This window comes from Gekko japonicus, unplaced genomic scaffold (genome assembly GCF_001447785.1).
Source record: "Gekko japonicus isolate JY-2015 unplaced genomic scaffold, Gekko_japonicus_V1.1 scaffold659, whole genome shotgun sequence".
NCBI lineage: Eukaryota > Metazoa > Chordata > Lepidosauria > Squamata > Gekkonidae > Gekko > Gekko japonicus.
This window is the reverse complement of record NW_015167556.1, coordinates 324,735-352,240: the sequence shown is the minus strand read 5'-3', so window position 1 is coordinate 352,240 and position 27,506 is coordinate 324,735. Positions and strand designations below refer to the sequence as shown.

At 43.8% G+C, this 27,506-nt stretch overlaps 1 protein-coding gene across 1 annotated transcript in view; it reads left to right on the top strand.

The window, feature by feature from the left end:
* The window catches only part of PDIA5 (protein disulfide isomerase family A member 5), a 234,989-nt gene that overhangs the window by 11,494 nt on the left and 195,989 nt on the right, over positions 1–27,506 (top strand). The window lies entirely within an intron of this gene.

Genomic DNA, 27,506 nt, shown 5'->3' with positions numbered 1-27,506 from the left:
TGCAGCCCTTCCCTTTCCCACGTCCGAAACTGTGATGTCTGAACAAAAAAGTTTTGTCACTGTTGTGCGTCATAGATGAACAGAAGGAGAGGGGAAAAGAGGGGGAAATGATGTACTTCTGTGTTCTCTGTGGTGACCTGTGTCATTTTTTAAATGCAGTGTTAGCACGTTTAAGGAAGTGGTATTAGCATACTGAATACCACTGATTTCTCTGCCCACGTGTATTAACAGTAATATCTCATGTAGTGCTTGGCAAAAACCACTTGCTAGTAGTTGTTGCAACAGTGTGTAGCTGCCAGTTGCTTCCTAGGCTGGGGGCGATTCCGCATCTGGCACTCACGCCACATTTTCTCAACACTGAGGAAAAGGTGCCGCTCAAAACCACATTCAGATACCCCAAGGCAGTGCTGTACTGACTGTACTCACCCCTGAACGGCCATAAATCTATGCAAAAGGTACCAAAAAACACTGCGGCATGCAGTGTAAAGGGTACCATAAAATCTGATGATCAAAGAAAGTTAAAGCAGCATGCTGTTCTGTTCCAAGGTGGGTTTGGTAAAACAATGGAGGAAAAAGCCAGTGCAGAATCGCCCTCTGTTGAAACAATATGTTGGACCCTACTACTTCCTTGCATGAGGTTTCTTCCAAGGGAGAAATACTTCTTCAAACAGAGAGTTTTCCCCCTCCAATAGAGACTTTTTTCTGATGAAGAAGTTTTTCTCTATCAAAGACAATTGAAGGGAGTGGTATGACTCTCAGGGGTCATTTCCTGCGGGAGCGCACAGGAGCCCACGGGGTGGCACATGCACCAAGCCTCGCCCCCCGCAGACTTCAGTCAGGCCACAAGGATCAAGAAGCAGCCAGGTAAGTTGCAGAGCCCCCCCCCGGCCCGCCTTCAGGTACAAGCTCTCCCTCCTCTGTGAGACCAGATCTGTGTGTTCCCCCCCCCCATAGCTAGCGATCCAAAACAGTCCAGTGGCACCTTTAAGACCAAGTTTTATTCAGGTACAAGCTCTCCCTCCTCTGTGAGGACAGATTTGCACCCCCCCCCCCAATAGCTAGCAATCCAAAACAGTTCCGGTGATGTCAGGGGTGTGTGGCATATGCAAATAAGTTATGCTAATAAGTTATGCTAATGAGCTCCTGCACCTCTTTTTCTACGAAATGACCTCTGGGTGTGATCCAACAGTATTTCCCCCCCTCAGTTACATGTGGAGAGGGGGGGAAAGTGGATCTCAGGCTTGTGTGCTTCTTCCCTCAATAGAGAGGAAAATAACTGATGTGGAGCATAAAAATTATATTTATCTCAACGCAGGATCTCTGGAAGATATTCCAGTTTCTGGGTTTAAATTGCTCCCTATTGGAAAGGTTTGCATGATGGACAACCTCTCTCTATACATTTCAAGTGGAGAAATATCATTTGAACTAGTCCTAGAATCATAGAATGTTAGAGTTGGAAGGGACCTTGCAGGTCATCTAGTCCAACCCCCTGCACCCTGCAGAAGCAGAGCCGAGAGATAGCCCTACAACATACCTGAAAGATGGTCGTCCAGCCTCAGCTTGAAAACGTCCAGTGAAGGAGCATCCACCACCTCCCGGGGCAGTCTGTTCCACTGCTCAACCACTCTTATAGTTAGGATGTTTCTCCTAATATTTACCCGGTAACGACTCCCTTGTAATTTCCACCCATTAGATCTAGTCTTGCAATCCGGAGCAAGAGAGAATCGATCTGCTCCATCTTCTACATGACAGCCCTTCAAATATTTGAAGACTGCAGTCATGTCCCCTCTAAGCCTTCTCTTTCCCAGGCTAAACATGCCCAACTCTTTCAGCCTTTCCTCATAAGACTTGGATTCCAACCCTCTCACCATTCTGGTTGCCCTCCTCTGGACTAATTGCCCTAATGGTATCACTGAATAAGTACCACTGTGAGAATCTAGCTGGTAGTAAGGCACTGAGCAGTCCATTTCCTGTTCTTCCAGTCTTTATTCTTCAGGTAATGAGATCAATCAATTCTTATATCATTCTCCTTTCTGACTGCCTTCCAAAAGTCTGACACTAAAAACAAACTTTCTAGTGAATTATATGGTAGGGATTTATTTTAAAACCTCCTTTAGCTAATACCTTAATACAATTTATAATGTACTTGGCATCTCTAGTGCCTTTAATCAAGGCATTGCAGAGTGTTTTACAAAAATTAATGATTTTTGCTACATGCTACCTCTGAATTGCAGATAATTACTCTTGAAGAAGCTAAATGGCTAGGGTTAAGGGCTAGGTTAAATGGCTAGGTTTGATCTACAGGTAGATTGAGAATAGCCCTACTGACTTGAATTCTTGTGTTGTCTCCATTGTTTTTTAAACTGTGATAGTAACCTTTACATCTAGAGTGCTTCCCGGGCCTAGAGGAACTTCTTTGTACATAGGTAAGCAGTGATTTGTATCCAGCCTCAAATTCCAAAAACTTAAGGGCATTTAAATATTCTTAGGAGGGACCAGCAGTTTCTGCCAATTAAAGACTCCTAATGCAGACCTGAGACCTCATGGTGTTTTGAGAACCCACTGGCCTCTGGAACAAAATTTCAGGGAGATGGGCTGCAGGAAATTGCTGCCCCGTCTTAAGAAAGCTTAAATGTCCTTAAGTCTTTTGAATGTGTGGTTGGGAACAAGCCATTGTACATTTTGGTTCTATACTGACTGCTTTGGGTACAAGCTGGATTGTGTTCATTCAAACCGTGTGAATTCTTTCCCTGTCTCAGCTTTTTAGAATGACAGTTGCCATCCCGTAATCCTCCAGAGGCACTGTGGGAAGGTTGGGCTGGGTTCTAGTCCTGTCCTGTTCATTCGCACATAATTAAACAGTGGGACTGACAAAACAAATAGGTCCCTCCTCTTTAACCGGCTTGGATCCAGTGGAAAGTTCATGGGATAGGGGACTACCAGGGACAATGTTTTGGAGTGCCTTTTTGGGTGCTGAGGAAGTTGGGGAAGCAAGAAAGTTGTGTTCCTTCTGTCCATGAAAGTGCTCCATTGGATCCAACCCAAAGTGTGTTAGGCAGGGGTCATGTCCTGCAGGAGCGCACAGGAGCGGAGCTCCGGCAGTAAAGAGCCCAGGGGGCGGGCACATGCAACAAGCCCCGCCCCCTGCTCCTAGCACCCTGGGCCACAAGGAGCAAGAAGCAGCCAAGTAAGTTGCAGAGCCCCCTCATAGGTAGCAATCCAAAACAGTCCAGTGGCAGCTTTAAGACCAAGTTTTATTCAGGTACAAGCTCTCCCTCCTCTGTGAGGGCAGATCTGCGTGTGTCTCCCCCTCCCCCATAGCTAGCAATCCAGAACAGTCCAGTGGAGCCTGAGCGGTGGGTGTTGCCTTCTGACACACTTCCGGTGATGTCAGGGGGTGTGGCATATGCATTTTCTACAAAATGACCCCTGGGTTAGGCATTTGTGAAACTGACACCATCTTAGCCAACATGCTTTAAATGTCTTCTCAAAACTGCCTGTTTTGACACAGGCCTTCCTCCCAGCCTCACTTATTCATTATGTGCCAATCAGAGGTCATTTCGGGGGGGGGGACAGGGGGGGGAACGACGTCCGCCGGGGTGAGGTGCGGGGGGCGGGGCACATGACAAAGCCCCGCCCCCTGCTTCCAGCCGCCCCGCTTCCGGCCCTCATTCAGCCAGGAGGAGGCAGGAGAAGAGGGAGGGTAAGTTGCTTCCTCCCTGCCTCTCCCCACCCCTGCTTGCCTGGGGCCAGGGAGGGCCTTTGCAGGGCTCTTCCTTGCACTCCCGCTGGCCTTGCAGGTCCACCGCCGGGCCCCTCATTGGGGGCGGGGTGTGTGGCCTTATGACACATTTCTGGTGATGTCAGGAGGTGTGGCCTTATGACACACTTCCGGTGATGCTAATGAGTTCCCCTAGCTCTTTTTCTACGAAACGACCCCTGGTGCCAATGTATATTAAGCCAGCATCACTGGTTCCTTCCCTATATCTTTTTTCTTGTTGATATTAGGTTTGAGCCCCCTTGGCAGGGGCTGCACTACTTACTTCTCTGTTTGTTATAGCATCTGACACGGTGGCCCCACTAACTAAAATGTCACTGGATGGCCTTGAGCAAGTTACTCTCTTATTCCCATATGTAACTTGGCCATCAAACCTACAAAGGAGTTGGAGGTAAATCACACATGTTTCCTGAAGGTAGAAACATGTATTTAAGTCTGCACTTTCTCTGGCTGCCTTGGATTGCAGCATCATAGCAGAAACAGCTAAATCTGCTAAAAGCATGAAATGGTTTTTAAATGGGAAGCAGGGTCTGAATGGTAATCTGGGGGATTCTGCTCGAAGCGTCAAATGTTTGAGGGCTTGAATCAGGTTTTTTGGCTGGAGGGCTACGCCTCCGGGGTTGTTTCCCAGAATGTTCTTGGATGAAAAGTTGCATGTTCGTCAACAGCATGGGGACTGCTTGCTTTATTTATTTATTTTGTTGGTTTTGTGTTTGGGGGAAAAAATGTTCCAAGCAGAGAAGGAAAATCTTTTCTTTTTGTTCGCGCTTCTCCAGGCCAGCTGCAAAGTGCAGGAGAGTCTCGGAGTGTCTTTTGTCACTGGCCCCAGAGGGGTCAGGGTTTTATAGGAGTTCTGAAGCGGTCACCTTCCCAGAACTGCATGAGACTAGATCTATCTATTGCAAATACGCCGTGTGGCTTTTTTTGTGGATCTCAAAGCTGAAGCAGCAAATTACACAGAAGTGGGGGTGTTTACTGTGGAGGCTCCATTTGTTTGACAAATATTGACAAAGAGTGGTTTTGCTTGGCAGCTATATTCTAGCAGAGAGCTCTTTTGGCTTTACTTCTGATATCCCACTCTACAAGCCTTTTCTTTTTTTTTGAAGCAAAACTTTAGAACGTGTGCGTTGGCAGGGCTGGCAGGCCTGCTGTGCTGTGGCTGCTGCCTTCTGCTCTCCCTACCGCAACGACAGCTCTGCCTTTTATGAAATTGGCTCTGTTTGTTTCTTACAGTTACCGTTTTTACTTCTGACTTGGGAGAATGCAAGATGCTGCTCTCGCTATTCGCAGACATTAGCATTTCATTATCTCTGTGTTGATCCCGGCATTGTCCACGGGGCTGATTTCAAGCAGCTTGTTTACTGTGTAGTGCTGACGGCCACCCTGGGGCTCATACAGTTATGCCACCGCCATTTGACTGTTACGTCGACCTTGTTATGTGCTCTCTGGAAAATATTTATGGGTACAACTGCTGGGATTCCCCTGTTTTGCTCAAGGCTAGGGGTGGGCATGAACCGGAAAAATGTGGTTCATCTCAGTTCGTGTTGGAACCACAAATGGAATCAAACCAGGAGGTCCATTGGCGAACCAAACCAGTTCGTGGTTTGTGACCCCACAAACCCCATTGAAAGGGACCACAGTCCCTTTAAATGAGCTTTGCAGAAAGACCGAAAAACAGCTGAGTGGCAGGGAGCAGCCTGTTCCCTCTGCTCAGCTGTTTTGGGCTTTCTTGTGCAGCCCCTTAAAGTTTAAAGGGACTGCACAAGAAAGCCTGAAACAGCTGAGAGGCGGGGAGAAGGCTGCTCCCTTTAAACCCCTGCTTTCTGCTCTATCTTTGAACCACCACGAACGGCTTTAAAATTTTATGGAAGTTTGTGATGGTAGACCCATCATGAACTTCCATTTGCGAAAAACGAATAGGCAAAATTCGTGATTCAGTTTGCTTTGTGTTTCAGTTCATTTCCATCCCCACTCAAGGCAGGGAAAGTCCTACTGCCACACAATTTCTTGCATCCTTGGGCTTGAATTCCCAGGATTTCAAACAGAGACTTCTAACATGAAAGTTGAACTTGGGAGTTCAGCAAAGGACTTCGAGGAGAGAATCCCTGTAGTCTGTTTCCTGAAAAAGGACATCATAACTCCACAGTGTCCTGCATGGAAATCTGCACAGATGCAGGTAAGCTCCCTATTTTGACTCCGGAACACCTTAAACAACCATACCCGTTCAATAGGTAGAAAGCTGGCAGGGAGTGGGGCTAGCCGGTGTTTTGCACACACATGATTATCTACCCAATGGGCAGAAATTATGTCACTATTGTCACCATCATTCTATCTACGCCCTCCTCACTAGTCCCGCAAATAGACCATCCTCAGAGCAGGGACTATTGGGGGTGCGAGACGTGCCTGGCAGAGGTCAACACTGTATGGACGTATATTGTTGCTGCTATGTTTATTGTTATTACTGTTGCTGGTTAATAATTTTAGAATCCCATCTTGTACTTTTATAGTTAAATAATTTTGGAGCACCGTAAAGCAAATTTTAGTGAATTGTATTGTTGTATTTTGTATTTTCTGTACTGTTTTAATGTTTTAACTTGGGCATTTTTGCCCCTTGTGAGCCGCCCTGAGCCTTCGGGGAGGGCGGGGTATAAATTCAAAAATAAATAAATAAATAAATAAATTTTGGGGGTGTGCTTGATGCATGGGCTTTCTTTCCTTATTGCTAGGGTTGCAGACCTGGAGAAGCTGAAGGAGGGTGAGAGAGAGGTCTGTGGATAAGGCCTTCAGGGACCTACTAGAATTGTCCCACTCCTGTGCTGACGGGACCAATATCCTCTCACACCTCCCCCTCTGAGGTTGGGGGGCGATGGGCTTTCGGCGGTGGATAACTCAATTATTATTCGATATTGGTAGTGGATGATTAGATTATTAGGAATATAGAGAGCAGGGTGTTTTAACTGCTTGGTGCCTTGCCCGCTTGGTGCAACTGCAAAGGTTGCATACATCATGTGCTATCTATATATGTTGATAGACAGAGCTGGGAATTGGAAAGAGTTAGCAGTCATGGTGCATAACGGCACTAGTTGTTGTAGATTTTTCGGGCTGTACGGCCATGGTCTTGGCATTGTAAAAGCACAATTTCAACAGGAAGGTTCAAGCTGTGGCATCTCTGGTTAAAAGGATCAGATAGGTGATGTGGAAGACCTCTGCCTAAGTCCTTGGAGTGCTGCTGCCAGTCAGAAATTACCTTGATACACCAAAAGTCTGACCCAGCATAAAGCAGTTTCACATGTTCAAGATGTTTTTCATTCAGTAGGCTGCTTAGGCTTGCCAAGTCCCCCTGGATGGCAGGGAAACCCCCGCCCCAGATGCCCGTTCCCCACCGCCGGTGGATCGGGCCCCAGGGGGAACCCCACCCCGATGTGCACGTTACCTGGAAGTGATGCGACCACACCGGGCATACTGGGGGCGGGGTCACGGTCATCCGAGGGAAAACACTATGGTTTTCCCTAGGATGTTCGTGACCCCGCCCCCAGCGTGCCCAGCATCGTCACGTCACTTCCGGGTGATGTGCGTGCGGTGCGTGCGCGCTTTGCGCGCGCGTACACACTCCAGCCACCAGCCGGGAGTCCCTCACTGTGGCTAAAAAAGCACTTGGCAACCCTAAGGCTGCTCTCTTTAGTCACTGATAGCTTGTTTGAAAGTATCACCCATTGACCTGTTTCCATCCCCAAAGAGAAGCATTGCCCATTTAAATAATAAACAAATCTAACACCAACAAAACATCTCATTAATACGCAAACTTGGCTCTCCATCCACAGACCGACTTGTTTTTTTGTTTGCAGAAATATATATTTGAAATGTTAAAACTGTCAGGCTGTCCAAGGTCTAGAGCCCCCATGTTGGCACAGCTTTTAACTTTCTTACATTTGAGCGCTTAGAACAAACATCTCCCTTATCCGAGAGAGAATGGGAAATTGTCATGGAGCGAGGCATTTTCAGCTGTGACACTTCCTCCCAATGAATTTCCACCAGGTAGCTTCTGTAGCTTTTACTACCTGGTTTTTATTCTTTTTTAAAAAACATTGCTTTGCTTAATCACTTTTTAAAAATCAAGACATTTGGTTCTTTCAGAGGTTTCGTTTTATATGTTGTTCGTTGTAGATTTATGTCACTTCTTTTAGTGACCCTTTTGTTGTTGTTCAGTCGCACAGTCGAGTCCGACTCTTCGCGACTCCATGGACCAGCTCCCGCCAGGCCTTCCAGTCTTCCGCCGTCCTCTGAAGTTTGCTCAATTTCATGTTCGTTGCATCTATGACACTGTCTAACCATCTCATCCTTTGCCGTCCCCGTCTTCTTTGACCTTCAATCTTTCCCAGCATCAGGGTCTTCTCCAGTGAGTGCTCCCTTCTCATTGGGTGGCCAAAGTATTTGAGCTTCAGTTTCATTATCTGGCCTTGCAGGGAACAGTCACGGTTGATTTCTTTTAGGATTGACTGATTTGTTCTTCTTGCAGTCCAAGGGACTCTCAAGAGTCTTCTCCAGCACCATAGTCCAAAAGAATCTATTCTTTGGCGCTCGGCCTTCCTTATAGTCCAACTCTCGCAGCCATACATGACTACTGGGAATACCATTGCTTTGACCACGCGGACTTTTGTTGGCAGGGTGATGTCTCTACTTTTTATCATGCTGTTTAGGTTCGCCATCGCTTTCCTCCCAAGGAGCAGGCGTCTTTAGTGACCCTAGTGCCAAATAAATACAATAAAATAAAGTTTAGACTTATTCAGTGTGGACACAGTCATTGGAATGTGGTCTTCATTTCTACTTGTCCTCATTTGAGGGAATCGGCATTTGAATTGGTGGCACAGGGACAGCTTGACAACATAGTAGTGTTGCTTGGAGAATAACATTACATATGTTACTGGAGGACTCTTTTAAAAACCCCTTTAGAGACTTTGCCTTGGACTGAGAGAAGTGTTTCTCTGGGCGCCAAGATTTCCACCTGCAGACCACGAATTTCTAACCCCCTGCTGCAATCCCAGATGCCTCCCCCATACGCTGCTCTTTTGAGACAGGGAACAGCCTTTTGGGCAGCTTTTGGGGATGCAGCAAGAAGGGGCAGGTGGGAACCTTGTGCTCTGTGGGAAGAGATCTTGCATCCACGGAAATAGGTTTCTGGATCAGAGCCTATAATTAGACAAGGATCTGTACTTCAAGTATCTTGCTGGAAAGCTGTTATCTCAGTCTGATTCAAAATTCAGATTTGAACAAGTGTCCATCCGGCAGTTAAAGCTGGTAAACTACTTGATAAAATCATCTCGTTTCTCAAAGGCATGTTGAGGCAATAAGAATCCATTCTTCTCTCTTCAGAATATTGCAGGGGGCTCTCCATGTAATCAACACAAAGCACGCTCAATTAAGAACACAAGACCGTACAAATGATATGGCCAGAATACTTTTTTTTAATCATGGCTTTCCCATGTTTTAATTAGAAAGTTCTTGCCAAAGTGTTTGATGTTCGGATGATTTGCAGAGTAGGGGATAGGCTTGCCAAGTCTCCCCGGGGGGCGGGGAAACCCCCGCCCCAGAGACCCATTCCCCGCCGCCGGCGGATCGGGCCCCGGGGGGAACCCCACTTCCAAAGCACCCGACGTGCATGTCACTTTTGTGCCCTATGGTTGTAAGCCGCCCTGAGCCCGTACGCGGGGAGGGCGGGGTATAAATGGAATTAAATAAATAAATAAATAAATAAAGTGATGTGACCACGCCGGGCACGCTGGGGGCGGGGCCACGGACATCCAAGGGAAAACTCGATGGTTTTCCCTTGGATGGTCATGGCCCCGCCCCCAGCGTGCCCGGTGTGGTCGCGTCACTTCTGGGTGATGTGGTTGTGGCGCGCGTGCGCGCTCCAGGAACAAGCCGGGAGTCCCCTGCTCCAACAGCAGGTAAGACCTGGCAACCCTAGTAGGGGATGTTGGAATGCTGAATTAACAGTGCCCGAGATTCAGAACTTACATGTAACCAGAGCCAGATTTAGGGATAGGCTAGGTAAGGAGCAACATATGCCCTCCTAAATGAAAAGGGCAGACTGTTTTCCTTTGCATCTATTCAGAGGCGAAGATGCAGAAACAAACTTCTCATGTATTTTCAGTGTCCTTTCTGTGAGAACAACTTGTAAGTATTGTCTGTCTCATAGGGGGCCTCTTAATAAAATATAGTCTAGGGCTTTAGCACATCATAACCCAGCCCTGCATATAACATCTACTTGTCATTGCTTGTATTAAATAAAATATGGAAGATCTGTTGCATCAGGTCTCGATTAGAAATGAAGGGCTAACTGCCAGGGCTGGTGGTGCAATTCCTTGCAGTTCCATAAAATTTTATGTGCTGCAGCCAGTGTTCAAAGATGTGCACATTATATTAACATGAAGGGGGAGGGTTCCTCTTGACCCAGATATAGGTTTGTAAAGCACACTATGTTTACACAAAGGTTTTGCCATTCTGTGTCTTGGGGCAGTTTTTAAAGCTTTCTTGTGTTAGTTGATTCAATCCAAAACACAATGAAAATTTCAAGCTCTAATATTGGATGTGCTCGCTATATTGCTTGCCAAAACCGCAGCAATTTAGGTTAGGAAATATTGGATAATTTTATGGGCTTTCTTAAAACATGGGAATTGAGGCTGGTGGCAGTCCAGGGATATTTTTGGTGGGGCTAGTCAGAGATTTCAGTGAAAAGTGAAGCGCTCAAAACACTTCAGGGGAAAGCAGTAAGACAGCACTGAAGATTTGGGGTAAGATGTTAGAAGGGGGAAAACATTTCTGTTGGAACTGGTGAAAAGAGATTTAGAGAAAGAAGGGAAAGATGGTTTATTTATTTATTTTATTGGATTTATATCCCGCCCTCCCCGTGGACAGGCTCAGGGCAGCTCACATTTAACGGCACCATGTGCCAAGATTAAAACAGTCCTACATTACATACACTTAAATGCAATTAATACTATAAAGTGCTCATAGTGATAATCGTTGTTCATTCAGTTTGAGGTGGCGTGTAAACAGATGTAATACTAGGGCCCCACTTTAGCGATACTTCGGCCTACCAAGATCTCTCGAAGGGCCAACCCACCACCATGCGGTTGATGGCAGTAGTGGTAGACGGTAATGGTAGTGGTGGTGGGCAAGGGTCCCTCTAAACTGTGGAGTCCTGTGAGCAAAAATTCTACTTGGTGAGCTCCAGGCATTAAAGTTGTGAGCGAGAGATTTGGCTGCTGCATGAATTAGTTTGCTCTGAAGTCCTCCTTCCTGAGCTAAGACAAAAATCTGTGAGCCGGAGGCTAAAAAACTGTGAGCTAGCTCACACTAACTCAGCTTAGAGGGAACACTGGTGGTGGGTAGCTCCTAATTGAAAGCCTGGCGGAAGAGCTCCGTCTTGCAGGACCTGCGGAACTGCACCAAGTCCCGCAGGGCCCTAATCTCCTCCGGGAGCTCATTCCACCAGGTAGGAGACGCCACCGAAAAGGCCCTGGCCCTGGTAGCAGCAAGCCTGGCATCTCTAGGGCCTGGGGTCATTGATGGTTTGATGTTGCTATGAAGAGGAGTATCAGATTGTCTAAAAATCTTCTGCGTGAATATCATTACCATGTTCATGAGATTGGCTTCTGTGGCTGTGAACACAGAAAATGGTCCATTTAAAGTTTTATTTTTATTTATTATTTATTTATTAGTTTGATTTATATCCCGCCCTCCCAAAGGCTCAGGGCAGCTCACATGCGGCAAGCCGAGTGCAAAATACAATACAGTATATAATAAATAGAACATTTAAAATCACAATAAAACCTTCCAATAATACGGTGCTATACCTATATTAATCATCCAAGATGGGGACAACCTCCCCAGGTTTGGTGGCCAGCTGTCTCAGTAGCGTGGTCTCCCACTACACTGTCTCAGACTTCTGACAGGGCCCCCGTTCTTATAGGGCAGCCGATGACTTGCCACCTCAGTGGTAGAATAGTGGCGGCAGCGGCTCCTACTCAAATGTCTGGCGGAAGAGCTTCGTCTTGCAGGCCCTGTGGAACTGCATAAGGTCCCGCAGGGCCCGGATCTCCTCTGGGAGCTCATTCCACCAGGTAGGAGCCGCCACCAAAAATGCCCTGGCCCTAGTAGAGGCAAACTTAATCTCTTGGGGACCTGGCAGTCCCAGGAGATGGAGCTTCCCCGATCATAGTGCTCTTGAGGGAACATATAGGAAGAGTGGACTTGCCCATAATTATTTGCTCCCTTGTTTCCCATATATGCTGATTCCCAAATTCTCACACTGTCTCCTCCATACTGCCCATGTCTTTTCTTTACTCTTGTCAAGCATTAACAAATGCTTGGATTCCATTAACAAATAAGTTTTTTAAGAAAATGAAGTAGATCTATGTCAGGTTTTTTTTTCTGAACTCTAATCTTTTGGATTTAATTGTGTGGATTTATTTTTAAAGGAGGGAGTGTGAGCGGAGTGAAGGGGGAAAGTCTAGGGTACCTGCTATCTAGTGTTTGAAAGTAAGTGCTCCTAAGTTCGTCAAAGAACCCTTCATCTTTGCAGGAGCGACTACATCGGTCGCATCGCCCTCTTAAATTCTAGACTATCCAGTTTGCGAGGAAGATACAACTGGTAATAATCAAAGCTGGTGATTCTGTTTATGGGGGGAAAGTCTGATTTGATGTCTTTTAAATATGTCTGCTGCTGTCTGCAGTTTATTAAGGCTGCTCTTTTTCTGGGTATGAAAAGTTTTTTAGTGAGCATGCCAAAACAAATGTATTCTTTCTTTATGAACTTGAGCGGTTAAGCTCTCCCACTCAGATGCCTGCAGTATATCAGATATAAACCCCAGACATGAAATAAAGCTGTTGGTCTTTAGCCCATCTGTTATCGCAGAGCCTGTTCTCTGTTCTTCAGCTGTGAAGGATGTGAAAGGCCATCTGGTCAGAGTGGCTTGCCTGTTTCTGACTGATCCGAAGCCTGACTTCCTCTCACCCTATCTCTTAGTGTTCCCCTCCCCTCATAAAAATACTATTAGTTTTATGTATTTCTCGTAGAAATTTATTTATTTCTCATAGAAATACAATTAGTTTTATCAGGGGTCATTTCATAGAAAAAGAGCTAGGGGAACTCATTAGCATAACTCATTAGCATATGCCACACCCCCTGACATCAGGGGCCCGGCGGTGGACCTGCAAGGCCAGCGGGCGTGTGAGGAAGCCCCGCCAAGGCCCTCCCTGGCCCCAGGCAGGCAGGGGTGGGGAGAGGCAGGGAGGAAGCAACTTACCCTCCTCCTGGCTGAATGAGGGCTGGAAGCGGGGCGGCCGGAAGCAGGGGGCAGGGCTTCGTCATGTGCCCCACCCCCCTGCACCTCACCCGGGGGAATTGCGTTCCCCCGCGTTCCCCCCCGAAATGACCTCTGAGTTTTATTTATTTCTAGTATTTGTACCCTGACTTCCCTCTTGGGGGGGGGGAAAGCAAAAACCCCTGGGGGCCATTTTAGATCGGCACAAGAGAAAGGCTTAAACCCCCCCCCCCGACACCATGTATTAGGGTCCTTCTGTCTGCATAATAATTGATACTTCTGTCAAGAGAAAGGCTGGCAGGCTTCATATAAGCCACATCTGGTTTGGCCTTTGCTAAAATTCAGGGCAAATGGTGCTTTCCTTGCCTTCTCTGTCTCTCTCAGGCCTATTTCATGTGACCAGTAAGCACATGGCTGGCCTTTTCCTTTTATCCTGAATCAGAATCGCAGCTTGTGGTTGTGGGAGGCTTCATCATGGGGTCCAGCTGTTAATTGACTATGCCACCATAACATTTGCAAAATTGGATTTGAAATTGTCTAGGACTCGCAGGGCTCTTTTTGTAGCAGGAACTCCTTTGCATATTTGGCGACACCCCCCTAATGTAGCCAATCCTCCAAGAGCTTACAGAGCTCTTCTTACAGGGGCTACTGTAAGCTCTTGGAGGATTGGCTACATTAGGGGTGTGTCGCCTAATATGCAAAGGAGCTCCTGCTACAAAAAGAGCCTTGAATGAAGGTGCCTTATACGGATTCAGACCACTGTTCCGCCAAGGTCAATAGCGTCTTTTTCAGACTGGTAGCAGCTCTCCAGGGTTTCAAGTAGGGGTCTTTGACATCACCTTCTACCTGATTCCTTTAGTTGGAGGTGCTGGGGATCCAGAGACCTTCCACATGTCAAGGAGAGGGTTTACCACTGAGTCACAGCCCCTCCCTCTGTCATTAATTCAATATGACGATGAATGCAAACATTTTGAATGTGTTCTAGGAGGAGCTTACATGAAGCGTCATTGCATATGTGTGTAGGAAGGACATAAATAAGAGAACATGTGGCTGATGGATGAATTCTAAAATTCTGGAGTTTGGGTATGCACACGTTAGAATCCGCAGTCATGTACTTGTGCAAGTGTGATGAGCTGACCTCCAAAACCAGGATGCTTAGTGAATCAGATTCAGTGAACTGGGAGATTAGGGGTTAATGCTTCAGTGTAAAGCACAGTTTGACAGGCTACAGCCCTGAATACCACCCCCACTCCCCCAACTGGTCAGCACCAGCTTAGGAGAGTTTTAAAAAGTCTTGTTAGTTTTGTGAGGGGGAGTTAGTAGTCGTTTGGACTTTGACTTTGAGGAAAAGTTCAGAAATCAGAACTTAAAATCTAAGTGTCAGCCCTAGCTGAATTCAGTTTATTCAGTCTCCAGAACTGGGGTTTAGGTTTGACAGATGAGACTGGACAGCAATGTTCCCTCTAAGATGTGGAGTCTTGTGAGCAAAAATTCTGCTTTGTGAGCTACCGGCATAAAAATTGTGAGCGAGCGATTTGGCTACTGCATAAATCAGTTTGCTCTGGAACCATCCTCCCTGAGCTGAGTCAAAAATCTGTGAGCCGGAGGTGAAAAAACTGTGAGCTAACTCACACTAACTCAGCTTAGAGGGAACAGTGCTTGACAGTAGGTTGAAACTGCCAGTCTAATGAAACAGAAAAGGATTATTGCTCCTAGAAAGAGGAGGATATTGCTTACCCAGTTATTCAGTGGATTCAACTCAGAAAGGACCCCTGGTTTGTGTGAAAAGGGGAATGGTCTTAGACTCCTCAAGAGTAAAAAGTTACAGCATAAAGGAAGATGGCGTCGTGCCGACAGTGAGGGGAAAGCTGCTGCTCTGCTTTAGAATAAGTATTTTTATTCTGTGCTGTCTTTTGAGATTCCTTTTTTCCCTGTTATCACTGCCGATGTTGGGAACCTTATAATTGGACTTGGACTTGAACTTGCTGTAGTTTTTAAGTGTTTTCCTGAGCTTATCTGCTTCAAACAGCCATAATGACCGAAGGGAAACGCCTAAAGCGCTCTAGAGACGCGGAGGAGGTTTTTTCTCCTCCAAAAAGGAAGCAAACAAAGATAGATGACTTTGTCAGAGGAGGAACTCCTGCTGTTGATATTTATAACATTCCAGTCTCTAATAGATTTGCGGCGTTAGCTCAAGAAGAAACTAATTTGAAGGAGATGGCAGACAATGAGGAAATTTCCCCCAGCAATATGCCAACAGGTGTGCCTTGTTGTGACTGTAAGGGGAATCTCTGTAGCATAACAAATCTGATTTTCCATACAGTTAAGCATATATTGGAATATTTAAAGGAAATCAAGGAGAAGCTTGAGAATTTATCGGACTTGAAACCTAGGGCTTGTGCTTGTGCTGTGAGTAAGCTCAGAAACTCTCCAGGCACTGATAACATACATGATAACATACCGGATAAGACGACGGCTTGTTTAACAAACAGAGCTAAAGATCCAACTAATATTCTCCCTTTTACAACAAAAACTGATGACGGGAGCCATAGGTCTCATCTGACCCTACAATCAAAGCAAATTTGTCTAACTATTTGTGGTTTTCAAGGCAGGATTCCAAGGTGGAACACCAGATGGATGGCACTTAAACATTTGAGTACTCTTCTTGGTGTACGAGTCTCCAGGATTGATTTGGAAGCTATAGAATTGATTAGTCAGCCGACTCAAGTCCAGAGAGTGTTACTCACGTTTTATAGCAGACACTTTCCCTCTTTAATGATGAAACAGAACATAGCCCTTAGGAAAAAAGGGATCTTTCCAGCACGAGTATTTGTAAATACCTCGAAACCAGTTTCACTTTTGCCCACGATCCGTAAAATGAATATAGGAAGGAATAAGACGATATCTGACCAACCCGATCTGATGGATTTCTCTCCGCAGGAGGATAAACCACCCGATTTAGATGTGGAGTATAAGACTGATAAATCGTTAAGGAACTTTCCATCCACTACAGCTTCTAATTATACTAGTTTAAATCTGGATAATTCTGTGGAGGAAGAATTGAAAGATGTATTCCCAAAACTCCCAAGAGAAGATCAAGTTGTCATCGTGGACAGATTGGAGCTGTTGAAGAACAGCTTATTGGCCTTGGGAAGTCAATGTGGAAATCTAGACTCCAATACTCTCAGGAAGACTTCATTACAACACCCCTGTAAAGCTCATGAAGAGATGGACTGTTTCGAAACTACAACAAACTCTGTTAAGGATTTGGTTACACTATTGGATTGCAATAATCTTAAAACAGATATGGAAGCAGTAAGAAATGACAAGAAGAAGGATGACAGCGGAAGCCACCTGACCACTGCACAGCCGTTAAGCATGATAAATTTCCATTCTGCAATTGCACCAGTGGACTTAATTCCTAATTCTGAGGTCCAAATTTCAAGCTCTTCTATGGAGGGGAATCCATCCAGGTGTCCAACTAAAGGAACGGTTTTGGGTCCTGTTAAAAGCGTCGAGCCTGTGATGGACTTTAGTAATGGATGCGTGTTTAGTGACCCAACAGGCCAATTGGATTTGATTTCTTCTGATTGACTACATAACTCAACTTCCTTTGATGGACACAACAACTCACAGACTATCTCCTTAATGTCATGGAATGTCATGGGATGGGTTAATAGATTGAGGGATGTTGAAACTGTAACTTTTTTGAGGAAGTTTGATGTAATTTTGCTTCAAGAGACTTGGCGGGTAGATCCCATTATTTTTAATGGGTATAAAGCATATGATCTGCAAGCACTGCCCTCTAAAAGAGGGAGAGCAAAAGGGGGGTTGGGTATTTTAATATCAACTATTTTGAATGTAAGGGCTAAACAACTGGCTTCCTTTAATCAAGTGGCTATGGCATTAGTGTTGACGTATTCCCAGACAACATGTTTAATTATTAATGTCTATTGTCCCCCACAGAAAGATATAGATTGGGCAGGTCTTGAAACGTACATCTGGAATTTAATTATGGAGCATCCTACTGCATATTTGATAGTTGGGGGAGATTTTAATGCTAGAATAGGTCCAAATAACGACTTTCTCTATGAAAGATATAATACCTGTCCCCCAGAGGAGCAAGTACCTTCCCCCCCACTTGTGAGATGTTCAAAAGATCAAAAGTTTAATTCTGCTGGTTATGGTTTTTTGCAAATGGTAAATGGCATTAATTGTCATATTTTAAATGGTTCATATCCTACAGATTATCCAGCTGAATTTACCTATTGCTCTGGTGAGAGGAGGAGTGTCATAGACTATATTATTGTCTCAGGAAATGTGTTAAATCTGGTTGAACTATTTGAAGTCTCCTCGTATTTAGAGAGTGATCACTTCCCTACTATTCTGAGATTTGTGGCACCGAACTGTGATCCCCGAATCATAGATTTACATCTGCAGGAGAATGAGGAAGGAAATGAGTATTATAGGGTACCTTGGAATGAAAGGAGAGAGAAAGAAATTGCAGAGCTTTTGAGTTCTGGGGCTCTTGATGAGTTTTTAACTAAGTTAGGAATTGAGGGTCAAGAAGACTTACATCTGGATGCCTATGCTCAAATTATAAAAGAAATACAAAATGTAATGGGGAAGCCTTGCTCCAAACAAAATAGATTAACCAATAGTAATTCCAAGCCTTGGTTTGATAAAGAGTGCAGAACTATGAAAAGTGCTCTTAATGCTATGTACATCAAATATAGGTGTGACGAGGACAAGGATACTCTTGAGGATATGAAAAACTTAAAGAAACAATATAAGGCCTTGATACGGCGGAAGAAGAAGGAAGCCATAGTCCTGGCATGGGAGCAACTAAGCTCAGCATGTAGAGATAAAAATCCCTGTTTATTTTGGAATTTGGTCTCCAACTGTACTACTAGACCTCCCTCAGTGTGCAGTAATACAATTCTCCCTGAAATTTGGGAGAAATATTTTGAGCAGCTCTACCAAGGCCAGGATGAGGCTGCAACAGAGGACCTGGATATAGGTATTTTACCCTCTTGGCCCCCTGTGCATCCTCAAGAAATTAAGAATCTTATACAGACCTTGAGTTCCAATAAAGCCCCAGGCTCTGATCTCATATGTGCAGACCTGATTAAGAGGAACCTTGAGTGGTGGGTTCCAGTTCTTGCTACTTTATTTACAACTATAGATAGAACTGGTAGAATTCCTAAAGACTGGGGGGTGGCAATAATAGTGCCTATTTACAAGAAAGGGAACAGAGCGGACCCTGTTAATTATAGGCCGATCAGTCTCCTAAGTATAATAAGTAAGCTTTACTCAAAACATTTACAGTGGAAGCTAAAAGACTGGATGGAGCAGGAAGACTTTTTGAGACAGGAGCAAGCAGGCTTTAGAGAGGGACGGTCATGTCTAGATCAGTGTGTGATACTGAACCATTTAATTTCCAAATACTCCACGAACTCTTTAACCTCATTGTATGCAGCTTTCATAGATTTTAAATCTGCATTTGATTCTGTCTCAAGAACTACCCTATGGGAAAAGTTGAAATCCTCTACAATAGATAGGCGCTTATTGTTTCTATTGAGAGCTCTCCATAAAAACACTTTTGTTAGGGTACGATGTAATCCTCAAGGTCATCTTACAAAGATGATCAGGTCAGACAGAGGAGTAAAACAAGGATGTATTTTGGCACCTCTTTTATTTAATATTTACATTAATGATATGGTACAGTTTTTGCACAAACTTGAATTCCATCCTCCAAAACTTGCAGATAGACATATTTCAATTTTACTATACGCAGATGATGCTGTCCTGCTTTCTAGGACCCCTAAGGGACTTAAGAGAGCTCTGTGTGCTCTTTGGCAATACTGCAGTCAGAACTGCTTAGAGATAAATTACACGAAGACTAAAATAATGGCTTTTGCCAACAAGCCTAGGGTGTTTAACTGGGTCATTGACTCTCGTCCCATTGAGCAAGTTCGCTGCTATAGATATCTTGGAGTTATATTTCAGTCGTCTGGTCATATGAAAGGCCATGTTGATTACCTGTCAGCCAATGCGAAGAAAAGTGCTGGAGCTATTCAGAAGTTCTTTTGGTCCAAAGGAGGTCGCAACTTAGAAGCTGCCATTAAGTTATTTACTATAAAAGTTTTACCCCAATTATTATATGGAGCTCCTTTGTCCCTCCTGGCAAATTTGACCTTACTTGAAAGAACGCAATCGAAATTTTTAAGAGCTATTTTTCAAGTTCCACCAAGTGTTTCAAACGCTGCAATCCGCTTAGAGGCTGGCCTGGTCACGGTGGAGGCAAGATTGTGGATTGCTGCATTTCATTATTGGTTAAAACTGATTTTCTTATCCACTGGCCTTTCCCATACTATGATGCAAGACAACTTTGTTCCCTTATGGCGGAAACAGATAGAAGATAAACTGGTTTGTTATGGTTTTTCAAAACAATTTATTCTGTCCTTGGGACATGAGCAGGCTAGATCAGTTCTAAAACAAAGAATACTAGATGTTGAACGACAGATGGACGTGAGTAGGATTAGGAGCCCTGTATTTGATGTAAGTACACTTAATAAGATAACTTTGAGATCTTATATCAAATATTTAGACATTTGCAACCACAGAAGAATTTTTACCCTATTAAGATACAACGCCTTACCCTCAGCCATAATGGAGGCAAGATATACTAGAACACAGAGGAAAAGTTGTATATGTGGGTTGGGAGCTGACGAAACATTGGAACATGTAATTTTTGATTGTATTATATATCAAAACATTAGGGAAGATTTGATCAAGCCCATAGTTAATTCCTTTCCAGGTCGTAATAGAAGCATACTTTTGTCAACTATGCTGGCAGGGGATAACCAAAAGCTGACTAGGATGGTTGCCAAATTTGGTTGGTTGGCATACCAAACTAGGAAAGAAATAAAGTACAGATAGGCCTAAATCTAATTTCTGATCTTAATATTGATTTTATCATGTCTGTATTTTAACACTTTTAGATTCTTATTTATAATTTTAGATGCCATAATATTTTATAATTTTATTGCTCCCTTATCTGTACTTATCTGTCTTCTATTATACTGGTCTATGACCGTAATAAAGGCTTGTTGTTGTAGAAAGAGGAGGATATTGCTTACCCAGTTATTCAGTGGATTCAACTCAGAAAGGACCCCTGGTTTGTGTGAAAAGGGGAATGGTCTTAGACTCCTCAAGAGTAAAAAGTGACAGTTGTAATCCCACAAGGGAAATATTTAAATACAAGAAGAAAGTACCAACTTCTTAGCCAGTTTGGTGTAGTGGTTAGGAGAATGGACTCTAATCTGGGAGGACCAGGTTTGATTTCCCACTCCTCCACATGCAGCTTCTGGTGTGACCTTGGGTCAGTCACAAGTTCTTTCAGAGCTGTTCTCTCATGAACAGTTCTTGAAAGTGCTCTCTCAGCCCCACCTACCTCAAAGGGTGTCTGTTGTGGGAAGGGGAAGGGAAAGGAAATTGTAAGCCTCTCAGAGACTCCTTCGGTTAGTGGGTGGGATATATGTCCAATCTCTTCTCTTCTCTTCTCTTCTCTTCTCTTCTCTTCTCTTCTCTTCTTCTTCCATGAAACTCAGATAGTTATATGACACTTTATTAAGACACATCGTTGCTGAAAGAAATCTCCAGGACAGAACATACCTCAGAACTGTCTCTAAGAAAATAAGTGTCAACTATACTCTGTTCGCTGTTCAAAATATTATAATTTGTATAAAAAACAAAATTTACCTCAGCTTCTCATCCCCTACCTATTCCTAACCTAACTGTGCCTATTCAATAAAATCAAGATTCTTGTTTGGACTTTACTTCATGTCAAGTGCCATTTACAAAGCGATTTATAAGAGGGCTCCTGCTTAGCTACAATAAATGTCTGGCCTGGGCAAAAGCCAAATAACTTTGCTATCACTGGTTGGGACACACAGAAAGTTATAATTCTATTTTTAAAATATTCTATGAAGAGGCTGCTCAGTCAGGGTGGGGAACAGCGTTTTGGTGGGAAAATTTGCCTCACAGTGAAGAAGAAACAGGTCCAACATAGCAAGTACTGTCTGGAGAAGGGGAAAACAAGCCTTTTGAAGAGATCCATTTCCACATGATGTCCACAGCATACTATGATGGCGGGCTGTGACAGACTGAACTTTAAAATCTCATAAGTGGTATGTAAACAGGTAATGGACTGTGAAGGATTAATTCCTCACAGAGCCAGAGACTCTTGAGTGACAGGTTGCTCCAAAGAATTTGATTGGTTAGCATCAGTTGAGCAGAGAAAGGCTTGAGAGCTGAATGCTGAGGAGAGGGCAGTCTGAGTTTAGCCCTGATGGAGAAGAGTTTAGTACTGATGAGTCTGAGTCTAGCCATGACATAGAAAGGTTTAGTGCTGACAGGGTTTGTGTTTAGCCCTGACTGAGAGCAGTTTAACACAGATGGAATACTGGGAAGGTTGGCAGGAGGAGTGGGTAGTTAGATGGGGACTCCCATTCAAGCCAGAAAAGGGGGGATAGATCTTCTAGTCAGAGAAGAATTTCCCTACCCAGTTGGAAAAAGGAGATAGTTTTGAGGAGTGGAGTGATCTCTTGTCAGATGTGTTTAGAAACTGCCTTTTGAAACCTGACGAGTCAGTAAACCTTGAGAAGAGTACTGGTGTGTTTAGTGAAGGAGTTTGGGTATTGGACAGAGTATTCCTGCCTTCTGGAAACCAAAACAGCTAAATACACTCAGGAAAGGATACTTAAACAAGTATAGATTAATTATTACTGTTCATGACTAACTTGTTATTTTTTGTCTGCTGTGTTTCTCAATTGTATTGCTTGTATTACATTCAATAAAAATTTTAAAAAAGGAAAGGATACTGGAGAGTTTGGGAAACACTGAATCAAAAGCCTCTTAAAGATTCTAACTCACTATGAAAAGCTTAAGAAACTCTCAGTTGTTTGGAACATATGAACTGTAGTCTGTGCCTATATTGATATACCTCAGAGATTCTACCCCTGATTTCACCTGTCTTTTCCCTTCTGTGTTGAATGAAATATTTTGGTATTTCTGAACTTTAAAAAGCCTTGAGTGCCATTTCAGTGGTTTAAGGGGGATCTTAACCCTTCCTTCAGGTTCCTGGACTGAGCCAGCAGCAAAATTTCATACAGTGACAGGGTTGTTCTTCGGAAAGGTAGAAAATTGATAAATAGCGCTGCTCAGGGAGAAAGGGAGAGGAAAAAATGGAGGGAAAATCTTGCTTCTGAGGGAGGGAAGTGGGTACCAGTGTTCCCTCTAAGCTGAGTTAGTGTGAGCTAGCTCACAGTTTTTTAGCTTCCAGCTTACACATTTTTGTCTTAGCTCAGGAAGGATGGCTCCAAAGCAAACTGATTTATGCAGCAGCCAAATCACTTACAGCATATTTTGAAATAGTTTATCTACTCACCCATACAAGATTCTGACAAAATATGGTTGGGGTGGGGATGGCAGAAAGGAAGTTTTTAGGCACCATTTGTAGCTCGTCTGTCTTCTTTGAACAATTGCCCGCATGCTTTGAGAACAACTGAACAGAGGGAAGAGATGGTGATAGTAATAGTGGATATAAGTCAAAAGACACAGGCCATGTAAAAGATTGGCCATGTAAGAGACTGGGCACACAAAAGAGAAGGGGTGTTAAAGGAGAAGGTGAAGGAAGGTCACTTTCAGAAAACCAGACTGCAAAGGTGTGGTTTGTGGGTTTTTTTTTAGAGTTGCACAAACATATAGCAGATTCTCTCTGGGAGAGATAACCAATCAAACTTCTGGAAGCCATATGACCCCTGGCTAATAGCTAGACCATGTTGATGTTCCCATTGTATTTTTTTTTTTTGCTGAAAGTGGAGTGAAGGGAATTAAACTTCCCATCACTTGTAGTTTTCAGACCAATGACTGGGACACATATTGTTTTCTACTTTGTTTCTGTAGCCACAACACACACGAGCATTTTGCAAAGAATGGTGCTGTTGCTTACATACAGATGAACAATTAAAAGTCCAAAGACCCTAGCATTATTCCACATAATTTTATCTCACTCTTAATCCATGGAGCTCAGGATGGTATATATGAATGGGACGGTCCCAGATTCAAATACGTTTTCATTTACATTTCTTTAAAAGTTTCAAATTTGAAACTGCTCTTTTGCAAGCAATATTGTCTATTCAGTGACAGTACCATAACACAGGTTCCTAAAATACTTTGGATCTCAGGAACATCACTCTGAGCATTGGCTAATCTGCAGCCTTAGAAGCTCATCTATAATGAAAGAGACACTTAAAAAACAAACAACAAAGCTCCTCTTGCCTTGCTTTACCAAGAATTCTTGTGCTGCATATGGAGTCTCCCCTTAAACTGCTTCTCTTACTTCTGTGTAGCAGTAGCAGTTCCAAGAGATTCTGTTATTAATGCTTTTCCCCATAGAAAATGCCACTCATTATAACAGTTCGGTTTCAGCACAGCTGGAAAGTGATGTTGTGGAGTAGATCTCACTGTTGCTGCCTGTTGACATCTAAAAGCGCCTGCCTTGCCTTTGACTTGTTAGTCTGTCGTCTTCTAGTTCAAATAGCTTTCCAGGTTTCAGTGCTGAAAAACATGCTTTTACTGGGTGCCAAAGCCATTAGCTGATACGATGAGCTTATTAAATGGGGATGAATAATGTAGAATTTTGAAGCAAATTTTTATCATAGCTGTTGACACTGAAAGAGCTGCAGTGCTGATGGCATGATTGTAAACTGTCTCAGGCTATGCATCTGAGATAATTTTCTCAACCAGAAATAAATTATCTGTAGACATTGCTTGAGAGTAATGTTGTTAATATTGCTAATAAAGGCAGCAGTTCCGCCTGGACTTATACCCAGGTGAATCCTGCTCATTTCAGTGAAATATATCTGCACACAACTCTAAATATAGCAACCCTAATGACTACAGTGTGTTGTTTTCTCCCCTACCTACTGTCTGCACTCCAGACACCGAGCGCATGTAACTTCCATTAAAGTTGGTTGGGTTTAAGCCTACAACTAAAGTCGTAGGATGCATTGATCTCAGTGGGTTTAAGTATTCCTTGCTTGCCTCTGGATCGAACCCATAATATGCTATCCTCATTCATTTTATTTTCGATCCTGGGCAAGGGTTTTTCTGTCTTTCGTTTCTTTCCCAGATCTTTTCTCTCCCCTCCTCTCCCATGTAATGGTATTGTCTACTTATACTTCCTTACCTCCTTTCCCAATCATTTAATAAATATTGCATATAGCCTTATTGAAATGTTCCTTTGTTGAATTTTGTGGCCGAGAGGCATAGAGCTGAGTCATCTATGCTGGCTGCATCTTTCTCATTGTGTCTTTCTATTTCTGGCTGGGTGGATCTTGTCATACTGAGAATCCGGTCTTAAGTTCTGTCCAAGCAGGAGCCATTGTCCTGCAGAGGATGCTTAACTCGCAGCTTCTTTGGCAATGAGGAACTCTGACAGCCTGTCTTGAGGTTTCTTCTCCGCCCTCCCTCCCCCCCCCGCCTCTTATTTGTTGGGAATGTATGTGTTTGCAAGGTCTCAGATTCCAGCCATTATAGGGTTAACTTGTGTACCTTGTATTGCTATTGTTTAGACTGACCTGGAAGGGGATCCTGGCAGACAGCCAATGTGGAAAAAGCCTGCGAATCTGAGTGTGTTTACAAACAATGATTGGTTACTGTTTTCAGGTGACTTCCTTTCTAGGGGTTGAGAAGAAGGTGTTGGTCCACCATTGCTAGAGAAGTGTGTGACTATGCTTTGAGAAGTAAGCAGCAGAAGTGTAGCTCTTAGATGTTTTGCTTATTTGTAGTCTTCCTGTATACCGTTTACCCTTAGAAATAAAGTCTTTTTAAACAGAAAGAAAGTCTCCTCATTCAGTGAAGCAAGATCCATTGACACTCTGAACAATTTAAGCATTTTTTACTATTTTCCCAACATTATTTTGGGACTGTCTGAGGAGATTGATGCAGAAAGGTCTGGCATCATTAGACCATGAGGATTCATACAAATGTGACTTACTGCTACTAGTTCTATTAATGGCAGCTGTCACCATGGAATTAGGAAACCCTATGGCTGGAGCTTGATGCATTTTTCATTTTGTTAGCACTGTTCTCTGGCTGCTGTTTCTATATTACTGTGACTGTCACCGCTGTTTTAAGAAACCTGTCGGATGAAACATGACTTTAGATCACCTTTTCCAACAGAGGATCTTAAATTTAAGACAGAAGGACAAGTATGGTGAAGGCTAGCTGTGAGCTCTCATTTCAGACCATGTTATCTAAAGGTAAGGGCTGTGGTGGCTCAAGTGGTTAAGACGCTGAACTGTAGACTGTGGAAGGTCAGTAGTTCCGCAGTTCGAGACCCGAGTGCCGCATGATGGAGTGAGCTCCCATCTCTGGTCCCAGCTCCTGCCAACCTAGTAGTTCCAAAGCAAGGAATTGCAAGTAGATAAATAGGTACCGCTTCGGTGGGAAGGTAACAGCATTCCGTGCACCTTGGTGTCTAGTCATACCGGCCACATGACCATGGAAATGTCTTTGGACAGTGCTGGCTCTTCGGCTTGGAAACGGAGATGAGCACCGCATCCCTAGAGTTGGATTCAACTGGCTTTCGAGCAAGGGAAGCCTTTACCTATCTAAAGGTACTTTCAGACATTACAGAACCAGCCCAAGCTAGCTTTATGGCAGCAGTCTGAGAAGGTTTCCAAAAGAGCTTTTTGCTTAGCCAAGGAGCTGTGCTTTGAATGACTCTTATTGTGAACTCCTCCCCCAAGGAGGGCTTGTTGAGTGCAATGTTACTTCGCAATCTCAAGTAAACTGCTAACGCATGGAATGAAACCCAGGGCAATAGATTTGGGATACATACAGCTTTGACTGTATTGAGTTCTCGTTCTCTCTCTCTCTCTCTCTCTCTCTCTCTCTCTCTCTCTCTCTCTCTCTCTCCCCCCTCCCCTAGAGATCTCTCCAAGCCAGGATCCTCCAGATTGGCTAAAAAGCACATCAGTACTCAGTACCACACAGTAGGAGCTGCAGTGGCTCAGGTGGTTAAGACGCTGAACTACAGGCTGTGGAAGGTCAGTAGTTCAGCAGTTCAAGACCTGAGTTGCCGCATGACGGAGTGAGCTCCCGTCTCTAGTTCCAGCTCCTGTCAACCTAGCAGTTCGAAAGCAAGAAAGCAAGTAGATAAATAGGTACCACTCCGGTGGGAAGGTAACAGCATTCCGTGCACCTTGGTGTTTAGTCATGCTGGCCACATGACCACGGAAACGTCTTTGGACAGCTCTGGCTCTTCGGCTTTGAAACGGAGATGAGCCCCGCAACCCGAGAGTCAGATTCGACTGGCATTCGAGCAAGGGAACCTTTACCTTTACCTTACTCAGGACTAGTGGTGGGCTTTGTCCAATGTTTACCATAACAGGGTAGCATGTAAATAAAATTAAAAAACCAGTAACAGCATAACAATATACTAAAAACCCAAGAGGAGGAGATCATATCTGTGTTAATCTAAGTGTTATTAATAAAAGTGTTAGTACAACAATATACTTGTAGAGTTCTTGTTTGTTTCGGCTTCAATGTTAGTAAGTTGTTGTGAGAGAACTTTCTGAGCATCTTCTTGTTATTTGCTTCAAAAGGCAATTTTCAGAGTCCTGCCTTTACTTCGGTTTTCTGTCTCTGAAATCATATGTAACTTTCATTGCACCCGTTTCTACAGCAGAGTCCTCATCCGTTCCAGAGGTAGCAGAGTCACTTGATTTCGATTCTTCCTCTTTGGATTCTTCCTCTGGTCCCAACTGACGTCTCAAAAATTCTTTGGCTTTAAAAATGGAGTCAATTTTTACTCTTTTGTCATTGATTTTAAAGATGACACCCTCTGGGATCGCCCACCTATATGAAATTCCATTGGTTTGAAGAAAAGAAATTATTATAGCTTTTCCTCTTTTGGCGAATTTCAAATAGAATATCTTTTAAAGTTTTAATGTTTGTATTCCCCAGTTTCAGTGGAGTTGCTGAAGTTGCTTTTAAAATAGCATCTCTGGTCTATCTTCTTGAGAATCTGACCACAATTTCTCCAGGCAGGCTATTTTTTTTAATATAATTGGAGTATGCCCTATTAGCAGTCTCCATCTCTTTTACTACTTCATCCGCTGTTGAGCCTATTGCTGGGGTGATGATCTCGCTGAGCAACTTCCTCAGCTCCTCCTTTTCCGATTCAGAAACTCCCTGGAATCTGAGAATCATATTGACTTTTTCCATTTGTAGCTGTAACAAACGGTTTTCTTGGAAGTTTTTTTTTTTGCTTCAACTTCCCCCATTCTTTTCTTCATTTTCTTATTTGTGGTGTCTATCTCTTTAATTAT